This window comes from Phoxinus phoxinus, assembly GCF_949152265.1.
Source record: "Phoxinus phoxinus genome assembly, chromosome: 11".
Taxonomy (NCBI): domain Eukaryota; kingdom Metazoa; phylum Chordata; class Actinopteri; order Cypriniformes; family Leuciscidae; genus Phoxinus; species Phoxinus phoxinus.
The window spans coordinates 19,172,766-19,191,534 of NC_136886.1; the positions used below are offsets into that span (position 1 = coordinate 19,172,766).

General features: G+C 38.3%; 1 protein-coding gene across 1 annotated transcript in view; it reads right to left on the reverse strand.

Moving 5' to 3' along the window:
* The window catches only part of znf644b (zinc finger protein 644b), a 34,863-nt gene extending 25,274 nt beyond the window's left edge, over positions 1 to 9,589 (reverse strand). Inside the window, exon 1 of the mRNA XM_079627918.1 lies at positions 8,860 to 9,589. The gene's annotated coding sequence lies outside the window, so the exon portion shown is untranslated. The remainder of the gene's footprint in view (positions 1 to 8,859) is intronic.
* Positions 9,590 to 18,769: the final 9,180 nt, after the last annotated feature.

An 18,769-nucleotide genomic window follows, 5' to 3' on the forward strand; every position in this document is an offset into this window, starting at 1 on the left:
TGGTTTAAAATGTACTGCAAGATGCAGTTTCTTTCCAAAACGCGATAAGCGCCGAACCTATTTTTAGCCTAAACGCGATACATCCTCTCGACCAATCAGAATTCGGTGCGCGTTCTAAACAATCAAAATAGGCGGCGATCTGAACAGAGGTTTGTTTATTTCATTAATTCCTCAAAATGAGTGCTTCAAAGTTTACAAACACGTTTGATGGCCTTGATGAGGCAGTGAGACCTACACCTGGGGGTAGAAAACGCCGACTGGACAAAGATAATCATAAAAAACAACAACAAAAGAAGATTCGTCACTCAGGAGGCGCGTTAATACCAACCGTGGGATGTCAACACAAAGCTGCTCCCTCAGGTTTCTGTCAGGCCGAGAGGCTGTCACCGGACGATCTGATTTTAAATTTTAATTATTTTTATGAGAGAACAAACAAGGTTGACCAGGACCAGGCCATACTTAATCTCATGGACATCACGCAAGTGACAAGGAAGCGTGCGAAAGTCGTGGACGTATACAAACAAAAAGACCGGAACTTATCTGTTAGGTACAGTCTTTTCTACAACAGCTATTCGGAGAAAGTGCCCGTTTGCAAGGCGACGTTCATAAAAGTGTTTGGTGAGTACAACTTTCGTTTCAGAATTGGCTAGTTTTATACCTGTTTGTAGGTTTCTCACTATATAAATATATTTTCCTGTAAAGAAGAGAGAGAGTTACACTGTTTATTTGTAAATTTACATTTAGGTTATATAATATTTTATTATTTTGATGTCTTTATAACTATCTTGTAGCCTATTACAAGCTTTGGCAATATTGTATAATGTACAGTCATGCCAATAAAGCATTTTTTAATTGAATTGAGAGAGAGAGAGAGAGAGAGAGAGAGAGAGAGAGAGAGAGAGAGAGAGAGAGAGAGAGAGTTAACGTTACACTGTTCATTTGTAAAATTAATTTAATATGTAAATGTACAGTTAAGTTATATAATATTTTATTATTTTTATGTCTTTATAACTATCTTGTATTACAAGCTTTGGCAATATTGTATAATGTACAGTCATGCCAATAAAGCATTTTTGAATTTAATTTAATTGAGAGAGAGAGAGAGAGAGAGAGAGAGAGAGAGAGAGAGAGAGTTACACTGTTAATTTGTAAAATTAATTTAATTTGCAAATGTACAGTTAAGTTATATACTATTTTATTATTTTGATGTCTTTATAACTATAATGGCAATATTGTATAATGTACAGTCATGCCAATAAAGCATTTTTGAATTGAATTGAGAGAGAGAGAGAGAGAGAGATGTGTGAAAGGTGATATGTTAAGCAAAAGACGTTCCTATCCCCTGCTAAGTAGAAAACTGAAATGGGGTAGGGATTAATAGTAATAGTTAGTTGTGTGTAATTCTGTTTATTTCATTCTGGCTCCAATGCATATGACAATCTATATACTTTTACAGGCATCAGCAAAGACCGTGTGTCCCGGGTGGCTCAATATTACGCTGAGACTGCTGAGGCCCGCCCAGAGAGAAGAGGTGGTGCACGACACAGTGAGGAGCATGCACAGAGAAGGCAACTCATTGTTGAGCACATACAGTCATTCACCTGCAGGGCCAGCCATTATGGCCGCAGAGGAGCACCAGGCCGCAAGTATCTCCCCAGTGACCTGAATGTGCACAAGATGCATGAGCTCTTTGAGGCTCAGAGCCATGCTCAAACCAGCTATTCCCTCTATTATTCTGTGTTTTCCAAAGAATTCAATCTTGGCTTCGGTCACCCAGCTACAGATGCATGTGCTGATTGTGCAAAATACAAAATCAGGATTACAGACCCAAACCTTACTGACACAGAGAAGAGGATGGAATCGGCATTATTCATCTTGCACCGTCGCAGAGCACGTGTTTTTTATGACATGTTAGGCAGGGTTGCTGAAGATCATGTGACCCTTTGTTTTGATATGATGCAAAACCTGGTCCTTCCAAAAACCGCGATAGGACAGGCCTATTACTCACGGCAGATGTATCTGTACCTGTTTGGTGTGGTTGTGCACCATGGAGAGAACAGTTACCAGGCAGAAGATGATGTCCATCTGTATGTGTGGCAGGAGAATGAGGGTAGCAAAGACAGCAATATGATTGCTTCTGCGCTGAATGACTGCCTCAAGGTTCAACTTCAGGACAAAATCAGCAGATCCAGCGGGCTTCGGCTGTTTAGTGACTCTTGTTATGGGCAGAACAAGAACATGAGCATGGTGTCCATGCTTATGGAACTTCGTCAGCTTTTCCCCAACCTTGGCATAGAGCACACCTTTCCAGTACGGGGCCACAGTTATCTCCCTGCAGACCGAGTCTTTGGCAGAATTGAGCAGAAGATCAGGAAAATGGACACAATTCTGCTACCACAGGAATACCACGCCATCCTGCAGCAATTTGGCAAAGTTCATGTTTATGGCACAGACTGGGAGGCGTTTGATTACAGGTCAGCCTCAAAAGACTGTGTTAAGGCTCAGAGGAGCTTCAAAATCAGTGAAGCACGAATGCTTGACTTGAGTACCAACAAGGTGGGTGTAAAGACGACTTACAATGGGGAGTATTGTTTCCATAGTGTGTTAAAGCGGGGCAAGCGGTGGGCTGATCTGAAACCTGAGGTACTTCCGAAGCAGACCTCTGTTAAGGCTGCAAAAAAGAGAGATGTGCTGGCACTGTTAAGAGCAATAGGTGTCCCTGATGCTGTGAGGGCTTTTTATAATGATGCACTGTATCAGGTGACTGACAATGCAGACCTGGGTGATGAAGAGTGATCCATGCTAGTAATGAAGATTCTCTCTCTCTCTCACTCTCACACACACACACACACACACACACACACACACACACACACACACACACACACACACACAAACACACACACACACACACACACACACTCTCTCTCTGTCCTCTCACATACTCAAAGGTCATACACACACTATGTGATTTGTTTTATGTAAAGCAGACAATGGTTCTACTTTTTATGGGTTCGACACTTTACTGAATGCCAATGTATTTATTACTGACTGACTTGCCTATTGAATATCGTTATCATTATTTAATAATTAGTTTTTTCATGTTTATGTAGTGGACAAATTGGTTCTATTTGTTACAGGTTTGACACTTTACTAAAAATTACTCTGAATGTATTACTAAATAACTTATTGAATATTGTTATCATTACTATCTATTACTATTGGCACCAAATTACTATTAGCCTAAATGTGTTACTAAATGATTTAAATGTATTTTTAACATTGTTGTATTTAAGGACTGGTATTTGTATGAGTGTTATTTATATGTGGTGGACAATATTAAAATGTGTCATATGAATTATTTATTTTATTTGTACTATTTATTTTATTTAACTATTTATTATAGTTGGCTTTTATTTATTTTAATGCATTTGCACTTATTTAATTTATATTAATTTAAAGTATTTAAGACAAACCATCATTTTTTATGGAAACAATTGATGGATTTATAGCGTTTTGAAAAAAAAGTAAAAGGATTTATAGCGTTTTGAAAAAAAAGTAAAAGGATTTATAGCGTTTTGAAAAAAAAAATTATTAACTTTGAATTTATCATCAACAATATTGTTGTTTGATTTAATAATCATTGTTCAACATGTTCAGACTGAGCCACAAAACCATTTTAACAGGATAAATTGAATATTCACAAAATGTGTGGGTCTACGTAAAAAATGTCATTTTCCTGAAAACTATTGAAATGGATTTATAGCGTTTTGGAAAAGAGCTCCTCATTTGATCCCTTACTTCAAAAGCACTTATTGTTAATGATATGATTACTAAGGGTGTCACGATTTCGATTTTAAATCGAAATCGATCGAAATTAAGTCACAATCTCGATCATCGAATTAAAAAATGGAATCGTCGATGCTGCCACGCCCCCATGTCACGTTCGGTCGGCTTGTCAAGCAGAAGAAAAAACGCGTGTTGAAATGCTGCGAGTCACGCACACACCGGACGAGAAGCGGCGCGTCTTTGACAACTCGAGGTATCGCACACACCGGACGAGAAGCGGCGCGTCTTCGACAACTCGAGGTATCGCACACACCGCTCGAGAAGCGGCGCGTCTTTGACAACTCGAGGTATCGCACACACCGGTCGAGAAGCGGCGCGTCTTTGACATCTCGAGGTATCGCACACACCGGTCGAGAAGCGCCGCGGCGCGTCTATGACAACTCGAGGTATCGTACACCGGACGCACACTTTCATGTGGCCTGCAATATTATGTTTAAGGACATTATGGAATTAAGATCATGTCTATGTTATGAGGCTACTGTACAACGTTGCTTAGTCTGCACTTTATCTCAGAGAGCGTCCGTTAACTGAATGTATCCTGAAAATCCGATAACATCAGCCATTTTCATTCAACCAGCTGATTTCTGTAAATGAATGTAAAACATGTATATTGCAGCAAAGTCATAACGACGATTTGAGACAAATAAATGTATATAAAATGTATTCATTTATAATAAATATAATATAAAACTATGTGAATGGCGCTCTCTGGCGCGGCAGGATTAATTTTGAACAAGGTCCTGGCGCCGCGGACAGACGGCGAATGACGCCGCCGGTGTGTGTGTGTGTGTTTGTGTGTGTACACTCAGAGAATAAAGTGTTGGAATTTTAAAGACGTGGCTCTGCGCGACGCATAGATTTATCTGTTAAACTGTTTGTTTGTTTGTTTGTTTGTTTGTTTGTTTTGTTGTGAACTTGAATGTCATCTTCTGTGAAGAAGACTGCAGTTACAAAAGAGAAACTAGATCGCAGGTTATTTTGCTTAAGTTTCCAATTGACTGAAGATATAAGTATTGTTACATTATGTTCTTAATAAATGTTTTAAATTTGACAATGTAGTGTGGTACATTGCGAACAAAGGTCAGATATTATGCATAAAAGTTTGGTCTAAAAATGGCATAGCAACTGTGCTTTAAAAAAAAAAAAGTAAAAACCGAGAATCGAATCGAACTGTGACCTTCGAAGAATCGAAAATGTAATCGAATCGAGGATTTGGAGAATCGTGACACCCCTAATGATTACAGATTATAACCTAGATGTGCTTTGTTTGACAGAAACCTGGCTAAAACCAAACAATTACATTACTTTAAATGAGTCCACCCCCCTGCATAATTTAGATCAGCCAGAACCGGGAACACTTCCCATAAATCCTGATGTACTTGGCACATCATAACTTAAGAAGGATTGCGTCTACGCTAATATTAGTCTCTCTTTTTATCCCGAGGTTCACCGCAGTCCGCCGGATCCAGGCCATATCCGGATCTGATGAAGGACCTGCGCCTGGACACGACGACAACGCAGTCCTAAGGTGTCAACTAGTCCCCTGTGTACACCTCTGTACAGATAAAACGTTGTCGGGGTAATTCCGGTTCACGTGGCTATGCGGAAGCGGTTAAAAAAATCGAATAAAAATTTATGGTTTGCGTTCTCGAGACACCAGGGACTGTTTTGTGCAAATGAGCGGCCGGATCGTATTAAGGGTTTTCTGTTAGAACGGTGTCGTGTTAGCGGCCCCTAAGTTAATAACTAATGATCGTTGAGATGGAAGTGAATCAATCAAATCTAACTTTAGCTGGACAATAACATTAATCTAGAGCTGCTGAAAAGCCAAAAGAAGCACTGTTACTTTAATTTCCTATTATCTCTGTAAAGCTGCTTTGATACAATCTATATTGTTAAAAGAAGGTGACTTGACTTGACTTGGCACAATGCAGTCAGGCAAGTTCCGTTCTCCTGGCAACCGCCAAACCCAAACTCGTCCATCGGATTGCCATACAGAGAACCGTGATTAGTCACTCCAGAGAACACATCTCCACTGCTCTAGAGTCCAGTGGTGGCGTGCTTTACACCACTGCATCCGACGCTTTGCATATCACTTGGTGATGTAAGGCTTGGATGCAGGTGCTTGGCCATGGAAACCCATTCCATGAAGCTCTCTATGCACTGTTCTTGAGCTAATCTGAAGGCCACACAAAGTTTGAAGGTCTGTAGCTATTGACTCTGCAGAAAGTTGACCCCGCTCTGTTGCACAGATGGGAACCAATCACGGTACCACGCTTGAATTCACTGAGCTCCTGAGAGCGTTCTTTCACCGATTCTTTCACCAATGTTTGTAGAAGCAGTCTGTATGCCTAGTGCTTGATTTTATACAACTGTGGCCATTAAAAAAGTGATTGGAACACCAGAATAATTTTACTGACTTGGATCTTTTGTAATTTTGTTCATTTTAGCAGAATAAAATTTAAATGTTACGTTAATAGACAAATTCTACTTACGCAATGTTGATCACATTTCGACAATGTTGGGGAAAGTTAAATAAAGTAATGCATTACAATATTGTGTTACTCCCTAAAAAAGTTACTAATTGCGTTAGTAATTTTTCTCACCTGGGTGAGCTTGCTTGTTTTTTTTTTTAATAACAACAAAACATTTTTCTATTTTTGGCAAATGTAAAGACACTTTCACATCAAAATGAAATGAACAAGCCTCAGGCTGAAAGAAATGCAAAATCATGCCTGTATAAATAGAGGGCGCAGTTAAAACAATTTTTTTGTTTTGTTCTGCCATTCTGGATTGAAGAAGAATAGGATGCAGGAGAAGAAAGTTCAACACGCTTACTTCAGCATTAAAATGTTTAAAAAATGAAACTCATAACAAAATATCTAAAGTCATTTCTGCTTATTTGTATGGTTGAAGTGGATCATCGAAGGTCAGCAGCAAAGATACTGGCTAATAAAGTGAGATTAAATAGCCTAGTAAGCCTACATAAAGTATTTTTGTGTAATTTAATATATTGAATTATGATTTGCGTAATATTCTAAGATTGCATTTCACTGTTTTTATTAATTTTGATTTTTGAGTAATGCTGAATCCGTAACAAGAGTGAATGCCTGCTCACATTTATTCTAAAACTACAATAACCATAATGTTCACACAGCACCTCTGCACTTACTCATGATTTATCTCAACATGGGGACAGGAGAGCTGTCAGTCAATAAATGGAAAAACAAAGTAACTTGAATTACTTATTTGAAAAAGTAACTCCGAAGTAATGTTGTAAATTTAAAAGTAATGAGTTAATTTACTAGTTTCTTGAAAAAAAGTAATACCCCCAACACTGATTTTCGAATAAGAAAAGTAATGCAGCCAAGGCCAAATTATGGGAAACAGAAACGGTTAATTAATTGCTTAGCTGGTCAGTCAGTTAGTTTACCTCACCTCCCGATCTGTCAGTCGTTCTTTTGTCACATCACATCCACAGTCTGAAGCTTTGCAGCCTGCCCTGTACCAGAAACAGAATTGCTTGCTTCACCTCCCGAGTCATTCTTTTGTAACGTAACTGTATGTTGTTATTATAGGTATAATTACTTTATCAAAGTGTTTTTTTCCACATCACACGGATAAAGTTAGTTTAAAGCATTATAAATTATTTATTACCACGTTATGGAAAAGAACCGTCATGACAGAAATTAAAAAAATTATACATTGTAAGAAATAAAAAAGACCAGAAACACATCACGTAACTGTACGAGTTGAAAAAACTAACAACGTTCTTGTTTGTAAGGAAGTTTGGGAATTATTAATAATTTCTGTATCCAATAGGCCTAGGCTACGCCATCACGTCATGTGACAAAAGAGCAAACGACTCAGAAGAGTCAATCCGAAGACTCTGGAGGTCAACTAATCATTTTCCAGTACAGTACAGACAAGTCGTTGTTCCTGAGTCATATTAAATATTCATTAAAAATTAACGAATCGTACATAATAGACTAGGGCTGTAACGATTAATAGTTTACAGCCCTATAATAGAACCATTGCTACCGCCATTGCGCCAGTGAACACGTCATCAGAGAAGAGATGTTGTTGAAAGTGGGAGGGTAAGTTATTTTGATTAAAGATTACGAGGGGGCACATGAATAAATAAATAAATAATGTTGTGCACATATTGTAAGATCTATAATACAACTCCAATATTGCATAAAAAATTGATTTTGATTTCATGGTGACTTTAAAGTAGGATTTTACTTTGGCACAAAAAGTTGTCATGCAGCAAAACAGACTTTGTACATCAGCAAGTCTAGAATGGAGGTAAAGCAGAATTGATCAAAACGGCCATCCAGTAGGCCACATCAGTCCATTTGAAAAAAACTAGGCCTAAAAAATGTGCGATAACAGCTATTAAAAGTTCAGGGGACATGCAAGAATCTTTCACATAGGGCCTATTTTTAAGTACCATTCAAAATGATCGACTGTGGTTTTCAAGTGAAAGCAATAGGCTGGCGGCATGTTTGTTTGCCGCGGTGCGCAAACGCGTAGCGAACAGATTCCCTCCAATCAAGGTCGCGCCGAGCGCCTTCATGAAGAGCGTCTAAACACGTCTGCGCTCTTCAAGTGTCAACCCCGCGACTAGAGGCCGCGACACAAACTCCCCGCTGACACGGAAAAACGGCTCGTCTCATCCAGTGACTGACACCGCTCTGGATCGATTCTGACACCCACCTTGTAAAAGTGTGTATCAAGTGTTTTGCATGGGGGGGAAACGAGAAACCTCAGATGGCAGAAGAGCGTCCAACTTTCCCCCAAATGCAATACCATTCAGAGCAATAGCGTGACAGCGGAGAGGTGAAATGTTAGCTTGCAAGATCGTGACAGGCACGGTGTTGACATACCTGATGCCCGTCTAAGCTCTCGTGCCCATGCAAGGACTCACTGTACCCATCGCGCACTCATCTCTCAACACGGTTAAACACACATCCGGCAAGGGAAGACGTTTGTAAGCTTTAAACCTACCTTTCCAGAGAATGACACTATAACATGGGACAAGTTTGTCATGGTACTTGATTACACTCCTTTTTTTTCGTCCTCCATCTGTTACAATGTCGCCATTTTGCCTAAAATTCTGCAGGTTGAACTAAAACTGCAGGAGGGATGTTCTGTCTGTGCGTACACAAATCACACCATAAACGAAGACCAAAATAAATGTTTACGCTCTTTAAAAGAGAAAGTGAAAAGGTAAGGTCGTGTTAATATTCACGGACAAATTGTGCATTGGGTCTTTATAAAGCGGGGTGATGTGGAGACATACTGTAAATCCCCCGCTCGCGATATGGATTATTCCAGAGACAGAGGGTGAATTCTTCTTAGGTGAAGTTACTGCTGGTGTTTAAAAAAAAATAGAGAAAAGATGGTGGGTAGGTGGACTTGCACACCTAGTGATTTGGTCAATAATAATATCATAATTGGATGGAATGCTTATCGTTTTATCGGAAAGTGGTTGTAATAATTTTTTGTTGGAAATTGTTATACTTTTAGTGGAGATTGCAGTTTTAAGTTGTTTGATAATAGAGACAAGCAACTGTCTTGTTATGCATACTATATGAATTCCTGAAATGCATTTTTGTTGTTGTTTGTAATGTGAGATCACAATTTAAAGGAATGGAATATATGGAAGATATTTTGCATATCAGTTTTGTTACTATAAAGATGTGTCAAATGTATTTTAAACCACATATTTAAACTCTACTTGCAGTGATAGAGAGTGCAATTGACATTGAAAGTTTTCTTTCATAACATAGTCAGTGACTGGAATCCTATATATATATATTAGTATAAACCACTGGGTAGAAGAACTAGCATTATAGGATTCATGACGGAAAATGAGTCGCAGGTCTGGTCATGGACAGCAAAAAAACAATGTTAAACAAATGCAAATAATGCAACTAACCATATAATTGTGCATAATTGTAAAAACAAAATAAATTTGCTAAGCAAATTTTAAAATGTATCTCATACCTTTTAATTTCATACCTTTTGTTGATGGCCTTGCCCACCCAATCTTTGGTTGGCCTTGCAAACCAAATCATTTTTGTGGATTGGTGTCAAATTCATACGATATAGGAGTCATGCCAAAAAAAAAAAAAGATATAGCATGAAGCCCCTACACGAATACCCACATGAATACCCCTAAACCTAACCCTCAGTTGGGCGTAAGCAGTTTGTACAAAAGTGTACACATGAGTTAGTTTAGAGAAATTCATATGAATGCAAACACCACAAAGACAATTATGGGACAAATTAGACAAATGGCAATGTGGATAGTTGTGTGAAGTCCTTAAAATCCATGAACAAAACTATGCAAGGTAAAAGAATGATGGAGTGGGGTTCTTAGCCAGTTGGACATTTGCAACACATTTTTATGTAAAAGTGTTTTTACAATATGTCCAGTTATAAGCATAGTTATACAATTACCATATACAATTTTTTGACGAATTTGAGCACACAGACTTGTTGTGTGAGCTATAATTGTGTAACATTTTTGATTTAGACCTGAATGAGAGTCTGTTATTTATTGAGTCCTATCTATTTTAATGGGTAATGCTGAAATCTCAAAAAACTGCTTGACGAACTCACAAACAATTAAATAACATGTTTCAAATCAGCAACAAAATATGACATGAACTGTCCCATGTTGTTTCTTATGCTCAAATAGCGTAAAAAAAAAGAAAGAAAAAAGCTTACGCTACTTTTGAGGCTAGACCAGCCAATGCGCATGTGCAGTTCTAAGCGCAAGTCTCATTATATTGCAACCCGGAGCTTCTAACGTCAGCAGTGATGCAATGACTTTACCAATTGGCAGTTGGCTCTATGTAAAAGGCGTATTCCGCCATATTGCGTTTTGTGGGTTTCTCCCATTCGTAAGTAATAGGGGTGAACCGTCTTTCTAGATCTATAGTTTTTGGCTGTAGCCTACACAGTCCGGCATGTTTATCTCTTCCCAGAGCATTTAACAGCAGCATTCAAATAAGACATTTATTCTTATTAAAGCTACTAAAGTTAATTCATTCAAGAGCAGTGGGTGTTTTTCTTTTGTTGTTTGATTCATATTAATAGCAGTAGTTACTATAGGCTATATTTAGTGTCGTGTAACCAGACCTTCAGACTGACAGCAGAAGGTCTGGACTCCATCTTTCATTTGCCAAGGACCGCCCAGAGGCCGTATGTGAAGCAACCAATCACAGATTGTTTTGTTCAGAGATATATGCCATGAACTGTATACTTCACACTTTTGAAAATCTAGCGTTTAGATGATCCTGATAAGCGCTCATTGTCATAGTCACGTCATCTTTGTGTACAGACGGGCCGTTAAAGAAAATGACATAGCCTACACGTCTCCCGGGCATCCCATAGAATTCAACCAATCAGATGACGACTTTGAAAATCCTGAAGTGTTTCCTGTTAAGTGTGCTATATGCATCAGACGTTCAGCAGCGGTCTGTGGGCATGCCGTCTGAGGCTGAGACTATAGATATTAGGCTATAACGCTGCTTTCACTTTAATACGCAGATCTAATATGCACATGAAGTTTCTTTACTTGCTGTTTACGTTCACAGAAATAACCGACTATGTTTATGTGAACATTGTTCGACATAACCTCATATGTATTTGACAGTTTAAACGCAATAAGACGTGAAAGACAACCTCTGTATCACATGCTTTGGATCTGTGCGCTCAGAAAACCAGAAGTTTTCGACTGATATGGCTTTAAAACGCATGCAGATAATAAACTTTCATGATGATGAAGAACTGCAATGTCACGTGAGCTTGGCCGCGATAGAGATGATAATCAAAACCAAGATGTTTTAGTTTTTGGCAGAGTATCTGAGGCACGAGCTGCAAAGGCTCCGCCCTCTTCTGGAAAGCGGGATAGGGAGCAGCAGCTCATTTGCATTTAAAGGTACATGCAAGAAAACAGCAGGTTTTTCCTTCCAAAAAATTGTACAGCATGGTATAATAAATCAACAGTGGGGTATTTTGAGCTGAAACTTCACAGACACATTCTGGGGACAACTGAGACTTATATTACATCTTGAAAAAATGGGAATAATAGGTCCCCTTTAAAATGCAGTATACTGAGAAGGGGACATCTTTCTTTTCCTTTCTTTCATTCTCTTAATTCACAGTCTTAGTTTAACAATTTAAGATGATTTAAATCCCTTTATTTGGATTAATGAGCACATGACAACTAATACCATCAAATGTATTTGACATCTGAACTGTTGGTTCAGAGAGAGATATGTGATGAGCCAATGAACTCAAAATAAATATTGTATGTGAATTGATTATAATACATCATTAATTTATTGTAAAATAAGAAAATAAATGGCTTTTAAAAGAAAGTTTAAAAATATCTGTGTCCAATGCTGAAGCACATTATTTTCTTGCAGAGAACATTAAACACAGCAAAGTTGATTAATCTGGAGAGTGAACTGTACATTTCTGATGAAATATCCAAATTAACATTAGGCTTCTGTTTTCAGAGCATGAAGTAATTCTTTTAATGGCCTGCCAAGCATACGCTGAAAAGTTTGATTTTGGTCTGCTGGAACAAGAGCAGAGAATCTCTGATAATTTATTATGCTGTTTGTGCCTCACGTTAGTAGTTATCATTCCCTACCTTGGGGTACAATGGGCCATTTTTATCCATTTTCTGGCTCACATTTTTTTCTTGATCCCGTACGGTGCCGACTAAGCTTGAGCCTGGAGCAATGGTGTCGAAACATCACAGGAAACTGCATTATTATACTGCTGCCTGTTAACAGGCAGAAAAGAGACAGTGTACCCGTTTAAATCTGGGGGCAGAAGAATGAATACAAAGGATTAGAGAGTTCATCATTTCACCAGAGGTGGTTTGTCTTTAAAGCAGGGCAGCGGAGAGAGCACACCGCGTTTCATCCGTCCCGTTTCACTGGCAGCTCTGAGACCTAAACATATTAATGAAAGACTATTTTTCACTCGCTTCGCCCATCAATTCAAGGTCACTCGTCTGCATTCACCTGTCCTTAAGGGAGATATAGGAGAAGTTCAATGGTTGTGGGGGCACTGTTTAATAATGTCTTTTGAAGACCTGATCACTTATATATATATATATATATATATATATATATATATATATATATATATATATATATATATATATATATATATATATATATATATATATATATATATATATATATATACACACACACACACACACACACACACAAACACAAACACACACAAACACAAAATATACAGTTTGTACAGTCTGAAACTCATGTCTAATGGAAAGTCCCCATAAAACATGAAAACAGAATGTGTGTGTGTGTGTGTGTGTGTGTGTGTGTGTATTATGTAAAAATAAAAGTGGATGTAATGTGAACTGCAAAAACATTTCTTCCTCCTCTTTACAAAAGATGACAAGGCCACAAGGTGGCAGAATGTCTCAGTGTGTGGACGGACATGCAAGTCCTTGGACGACATGAATTGAAATTCTTCAGAAGAATTCTAATAAATTATACATGTATAGCCTAATAGGGCATCAGTCTTTCCAGTGTGTTCATGCAACAATTCAGATGTAACATTTTGCAATAGCTTTCATGTTTTTAAGGAATACCGTTAAAGAAGTACAGGCAATTTTTCTTGTCTTGTGTTCCGTGTATCAAACGATATCATTTAAATTGCAGCATTTATTATTAATAACCATTTCATTTTATTATAATAGAAACATGACCTTCCCTCACAAATAGCCAAAAAGAATAATGATCTTATTTGCTTTCCAGTGCTTCTCCTTTTAGTCAGTCTGTGAGTTGTTTTCAGTGTCACTATATGTAAATGTATTGAATTTATCTCCACTTAACTTCCTGGAGTTTGTTGTTGTGTGTAGTGTTGACAGGACTTTTTGGTATAGGTTTGATTCTTTTTGTTTTCATTCGTAATCACTCAGTATCGTCTCTCTTCCTAGTTTGAAAGTGTTCTCCGAGTTACAAAACTCTGAAAACTTTCCCTGCCAGAGGCTTTCTCTACCTCTTTTAACTGAGTATTACATGTGTAAACTTAGCAGAACTGTAGTTGATATTCTTTGTGCTGCGCTTTGTGAATGTTTTTAGCAAAGCAATTATGGAAAAACAGAGAGTTTAAGGTTATCACGCCAGTTCAATTATTCATGTCAGAGAGGTAGTGATGTCTTCCCATGGAGTTTTGTAGTTGATCTTTCTGTAAACAAGTTTTAAGAATGCGGGATTTGAAGTAGATTGCAAAGCCGGAGCGGTTTTGAGCGCAAGGCTTCGGCTTTGATGTTGCCTTTGTTGGGGGGGCCGAACAATGTTCATCAGAAATGGAGAGACCTTGGGCAATAAGCAGAGACTGATTAGTTCTGCACACTGGAGATATGGGCAGCAATGGATGTTTCTGTAATATTTGTTTTCATTCCTCTGAATATCTGAGGAAGAAGAAAAAGAGAGAAGCTTTACATATCACCAATTCTTTTTTCTCTTCAAAAGGCTGAGAAATTCTTCTGATTCTTTTGGCATGTCCATTGTTAATGCTCATTACTGCAATAAGCCGTATTGCGCCTCTACAGATCATTCTAGAAAGAGAATTGTCAATGACCCACTGCTGTTTTCCACTTAATGTATTATTACAAAAGAATAAAAGATAGTGGTGGGTTTGTGCCAAGGCCACAGGAGCACCGTCCAGAAAAGAAAAAAAGACCTCTGGCTGGAATGTTTGTTATGGGGTCCCGTCAAATAAATTGAGTCCTTTGGTAGATTGCTGTGTTTTAAGCTGAAAGCTAGAGATTTGCACTGTCTGTCCATCTCCATTCGTTGACAATTAGAGGCAGCATTGTTGAGAAACAATGATTTTTCTTTCTTTTTTTTCCCAAAGAGAAAAATAATTCAAGCAAGTGTATCACATGTCTGTGCAGATGTATATTATTTGCTCTGAGATCTGAATAACTACATTGGGGAATCAAAGTTGAATCAACACTGCCTTAGGAATCCATGATGATGTATCAAGGCGCTCTTTTTATTTTACCCGCATTTTTGTTTTACCATTTTTTTTAACCCAGCTCTCTTCATACAATATCATCCAATTTTAGCTTTTCAGTTTAATTGGCAAAGTGTGAAATAGAAAACAAACATTATATAAATGGGAGGCATAGGCTAGTTGTCACTTTTTACCTCAGTGTTTTTTTTTTACTATTAAACAGTTCGACCATTATTAAAAATTATACAATTCACTGAACACACTGACCTTTTATGATCAATAGCATGCTGTCATAGGGTTAGGTTGTCAAAATGCCCACCAGTGATTTTTTTTTTTTCAGGGTTCTTGTAGATTGGACAGGCAATATAAATATTATAAATAAATAAATCCCTGTATTGGCTTTATTGTGCTCACTTTTTTACTAACAGAAATATGATGAGCTTTTGGAAGTTTAGTTTAGTTACATAGAAAAATATCCTAATGTAAGGCACTTTGAAATAGATTTTTGAAACCTACAATCACTTCTAGAGCAAACAAATAATTGTGTATTTTGGACTTAAATCCTTATAGTTACCAAAATATGGCCTAATTCTTCTGACAACTTTTCTCACAGTGTGAATATCAGTATAATGACATTGGTTTTGTTGATAAAATAGATCACAATTCACAAGTTATTGTATTCCTGTACTGTTATGACTCTTGAAACAGCAAGGAGGCCAGTGTTAGAAAGTGGAGACATGTTTTGATTTCAACAGCTTATTCAGACATTATACAGTAGGTCTATAGACCTATTTCTCATATAAATGTGTCTAATATGGGCCACACATTTAAAGCTGAATACAACAAGGCTACAAGGTCTGTATATCATCTGAAAACTGATATTGCACTTCCTGATAACATTCCCAGGCAAGAAGTAGCACATAAAAGCTACAGTGGTGTATTTCACTTGATACAGCTGACATATCTGAAGCCTACAGAGATTCTTGAGTGGTTGTCTCATTGTGCAGAAGAATGGCAGTTTATATTTCAGTAATTCGCCCCCCTGTCTCCTTCCACTGGCATTGGAAATGGTACCGTCCAGCCAAGTAGCATCCTGTACAACCAGCTGCAAATGTGCACATATTCAGGGAGCATACGGCAAATGACTGGAATGCAGACTCTGGCATGATGAACACAGACTCTCTCTCTCATAAGCGACTGCACTGCCAAAAGCACAAAACATGGCGAGAAACTGTCTTCAAACTGACAGTTGTGAATATGCGCTGATGACCACAAGAGGTCGCTGCAGCTAATAAAATCAGCGTGACTGCGTAAAAAGCAGGCAAAAGCTGGCAACTCATAAATGATCTAATGTTACATACCTCTGCTATATAACCATAATATATTAAATGCTTTCATAATGCTTAATGTGAGTGAACACAGACAAAAAAAACTATTTACTGTATAAGAGAGTAGGCTATAGCCTACTCTAAGTATTGACTTGAGACATAGGCCTTAAAGTCAACTTGAATAGAGTTTAACTATGTTACATTATCTAGCTTGAATATTGGCCTTGAGAGAACAACAAATTAGCTCATACTATGTCCTCCACGCATACACACACGCGCCTGGACATTGTCCAGCTGTGAGGGTGTAAACAGGAACTCACCAGAGAAGGAGAATCGGACACCATAAAACATCATTAGTGCTTAAACTCTCCCCGTCCACCAGTCACATCCTTCTAGGGAAGAAAGACAGTAGATGAGAAGGACACAGAAATTCTGCAAGAAATAAGACATGCAGACAGTTATTCAATGAATAAATGCCCCTTGTTGCAAGACCTGAGCTGAGTGTTACAGTGATCCAATGCAGGTCTGTCTCACAGACAGTAGGTCTGCTTAACCAGGGATGACACTTATACTGCTCTGTAAATGGTGGCCGGGTTAAATTTCTGATATAGGCCTATAATTTATATATATATATATATATTTTATTAACCGAGCAAAATTGCAACTAAACTAGGCAGCCAGTACCCCAGCATTTTCATATATGGAAAACAACATAAATATTTGTGAATCATGGAGTAAAAAAATCCAACTCAAAATAATAACTATTATTATTAACTAGTATTATTCATAAATTATTTTATTTTTTAAACTTTACATAAAGCAACTGAAACTTCATGAAATAAAACCACGCATCTTGCAGAACAACATTGTTTTAGTCTTTGCCTCTGATGAGTGGGATTCGTGGCACCAATGCTACCCCTTACGAAAAAGAAAGTGTACTATTAATATACTTCTTTTAAACTAAAAATAAGAAAGTATACTTTACTTATACTGACAGAAAGGTCTAAGTATATTTGGCCTATACATCAATATTTTGATCGAGATATACTTAAAAGTATAATTAAGTATTCTAAGAATTGGCCGTTGTGTCCCTTTTGATTGAAAGTATTGATTCATAAAGAAAACAGATATGTTCCTAATTCTGAGTATGTAGCCTAGGTTAGTGGTTTTTCTGGTAGTGTACATTGGAATTTACTACTACTTCACTCTTTCCCCGCCACTGACTGAATTTTCTGGCTATCCATGTTTTCACTGTTATACGATAGGGGGCGTTATTACGTATCTTCTGAAATAGTACAGAAAGATCAAGACACATGGGAAGAAGAATCAAAAACAAGTGATAGAATATTGCTTGGTCAAATGTAAAATAACACGAACATGAAACATTAAACAGCATATAAATGTTACAAAACTGCCTAATGTTACCGGATGAAATGTCGAACCCATGAAGAGGAAATGACTGTGAAGCTTTGGGGGTGTTAATTGACTCGATCTACTTGATCTATGTTTTGATCAACGTTCTGAATCCCATCCAGACGTAAGTCAGAATTCTGAGATATAAATAATTTTTTTAATCGTTTTATTCCATGGCGGAAACAAGCTTCCAGTCAGGACCTCGGTTTATCGTCTCAACCAAAGGACGGCGCTCTTTTTTGGCAGTATACATAGTGTCCCCGTCACTATATTGGGGTGTTAGGACCCACACAGACCACAGGGTGAGCACCCCCTGCTGGCCCCATCAACACCTCTACCAGCAGCAACCTGGTTTTCTCAGGAGTCTCCCATCCAGGTACTAACCAGGCTCAGCCTAGTCTCGCGTAGCCAGAACTTCAGACTGACGGCTGAAGGTCTGGAATTCATAGCAGCTTTCTTTGGCCAAGGCCCGCCCATAAGGCCGTTTGACCGACATGTCAAACAACCAATTACAGTTCGTTTCGTTCAGCGTCACGTTTCGGGGCGTGGAAATGTCCCCACAACAACAGACCGGCGTGCAACAAGTCTCCACTAAGTGCCTCAAACCAAACTCCTGGACATCTCTTAAAGAGTCTATGCAGTGAACCTTGCATACTTTTGAGAATCCTACATTTAGCTGATCTTGATAAATGCTCATTGTCACTCATGTAAACACAGTTTTTCTTCCGCAATCACACGTCTGCGCTTTGTTTCCCGGCGGACCGAAAATAAACGCGACACTCGCGCCCCCGGAAATCCGATAAAATTCAACCAATCAAGATGACGACTTCGACATTCCTGAAGTGTTTCCAGTTAAGTGTACCATATGCATGCATCAGACGTTTAGCCAACGTTCCGTGGGCGTGACGTCTGAGGCTGAGACTAAGCGCAGCCCTGCTTAGCTTCAGTGGGAAAACCGGTCTTGGGCTACAGGGTGATATGGCTGCTGGATTTAATATGGATAAACCACACACTTCTTGGCACTTCTAATCTTAACCCCAACATTTCCATGTGAGCGAGGACGACATCTCGATGCCGAACCGTTAACTGATGCGACTGAGTTCAAATCATCAATCAAAAATTGTTCAAATCAACATTATAGTTTAGGATGC